This window comes from Engraulis encrasicolus, chromosome 21 (genome assembly GCF_034702125.1).
Source record: "Engraulis encrasicolus isolate BLACKSEA-1 chromosome 21, IST_EnEncr_1.0, whole genome shotgun sequence".
NCBI lineage: Eukaryota > Metazoa > Chordata > Actinopteri > Clupeiformes > Engraulidae > Engraulis > Engraulis encrasicolus.
Genome location: NC_085877.1, coordinates 11,081,119 through 11,083,620, shown reverse-complemented (window position 1 = coordinate 11,083,620; position 2,502 = coordinate 11,081,119).

The window sequence follows — 2,502 nt, the reverse complement described above, 5'->3', positions numbered from 1 at the left end:
CACACACACACACACACACACACACACACACACAGGCAGGGGAAGGCTAAGGAGAGGGGTTGGAGGATTGTGGGCCAACTGAATACACACACACACACACGCACACACACACACAAAACACACACACACGACTGATGGCGCTACAGCTGAGACTATGATGCTGCGGATATCCTTAATCTCTAATCCTTCTGCTTGTGTGTGTGTGTGTGTGTGTGTGTGTGTGTGTGTGTGTGTGTGTGTGTGTGTGTGTGTGTGTGTGTGTGTGCGTGTGTGTGTCTGATATCATGTGTGTGTGCTGGGATGTGAGAGAAAAAGAGTATGTCCATGTGTGGATGTGAGTGTGTGTATGATCATGTGTACATGTGTCAGAAAGGATACAGATAAAAACATAGGAAAAAGAGCATAAGACAGTACTGTGTGTTGTGTGGGATGGTATTTTGTTTATATTAGAAAGAGAACTGAACCGTTTAACTCGCTACCTGGTGTGCATACATGCATGTGTGAGTGTGTGTGTGTGCTTGCACACGTGTGTGTGTGTGCGTGTGTGTGTGTCTGAAGACTTTCTAAGCACTGTGTTGTGGTGACAGAGGAAGTCATGTAGATCACTGGACAGCCCAGTAGGACTGGGCAGTACTTCCTTCTCCGTTGCTATGACTGGAAACTACTTCCTGTTTGTGTTGCCATAGCTACAAAGTTTATTTAAGGCCACAGATGAACATGATGATGATGATGACGATGATAATGATGATGATGAAATAATTATAACTATTTATCACAGCGGAATTTGTAACACACCACTAGCCAGTGTTTTTTGTCACCGATTTAAACATGGTTGTGATTATTAATATGGATTGGTGTTGTGATTTAGAACTAAATAAAATAATTGTTGACTGTGGTTCACATGGGGTCAGGATCTCTTTCCATTTATTTTATTTTGATTCATCTGTTTTTGTTGTTGATGTGGAGTACTCACATTCATAAAATAATCCTTACACTGGACGTGCTGTAACCTAGTAATTCATGCTCACACAAAAAAATAAGTGTGGTAGAATGGGAGTGGAAAATTGAGACCATTAGGACAGAAATGATGTAAAGAAAATGTGAAGTATGTCTCTTTTTTTTCATATGTATCTTTTTGTTAATATGTCTCTTTTTGTTAATATGTGTCTTTTTTGCCAATTTGGGAGTCCATGGGTTCTTTCCTCTATCCTTACTCCCGTCCTCCCTTGTGCTTGTGACCTTGTGATGACATCGCAAGACGACAGCAATGTGTGCCATTCAAAGGTCTCATTTGCAATCTGGATGTTGAATCTGAAAGCCCCCAATTGTGGCTAGGCCAAATGCAGGGAAACTTTTTTGTTTTCTCCATGGAGGCAGGGTGTCAGTGAAACGTGAGGCCACAAGCACAGCTCTAGGACAGGAGTTAGGATGATGGAAAGAGCCCCATACATTTTCCGTGCCGAGATGCTAAAACCAAAGAGAGCAGATAAGTGTAAGATACCTACTTGAAGCCTGTGCATTTCCTGGATCCGTGTGATTTTATGTGAACGCCCCTCTAGGACACCTGCTGTTAGGAGACCTTTGGAGGCTGTAGGTTCAAAATAAATGGAGTTCCCTTTCTCTAATCTACTCTCTTTGCTAAAACTCAAGGAAAACGACGGAGCATGGTGACGATTCCATTGATGACCTTTAGAGGGAGCACCTCACCAAGGAACTCTTAGCCAGGCCTAACACAGTGCAGCCCATGCATCATCCATTACAGCTGGTATGTAATGAAGAAGAAGGGTTGTAATTTGCTTATAGGCTCTTTTATTAGATAAGTGGCTGTTCAAATGTGTGAAATTAGATAGCCATGCTGATAGGTTTATTTCTATTTTTAATAGAAGGAATAAAATAACTCAACATATCACAGAAGTATTACATAAAAGCATATATTTTTTTACTGACAGTGATGTTCAATGTATTGAAGTACATATAAGTACATCTATGGGAAAATGAAATGGTCATGAATGATACATCTGTAATTAATTAATGACTAAATAAAATCTCAACAGTCAGTCACCACTACGTCATCTAAGTAGAAGTACATGTCAAGGCAATTGTTCTGCGTCAGCCTGGTGTGAGACAGTAGATTAACTGATTAATAGATGCAAGAGACTAATTGGTCCTTAAATTGAATACAAGCAGAAAGCAACTGCATCACAAATCAGCAGTGACAACCGTGTGACAGACATTTATTCCCATCAACCAACCAGCCAAGCACACTGTAACATCTTTGTTTCTGAGTGGCATGTTGAGTGTGGGGAAGCAAATGGTGTGGGTCAGAGCCATGGAATTCAGAGTTGTCACAACCAGGGTACAGGAAGTCTGCTGGTGACATAGTTCATATAGATTCAAATCATTCTAGGCAACGGCTTCCTTTTCATTTGGGACTAACACAGAACCAAATAACAAGCAACGATGACGATTACTGCACTTTCTGTGTTCTATGCTCTCTTCCTG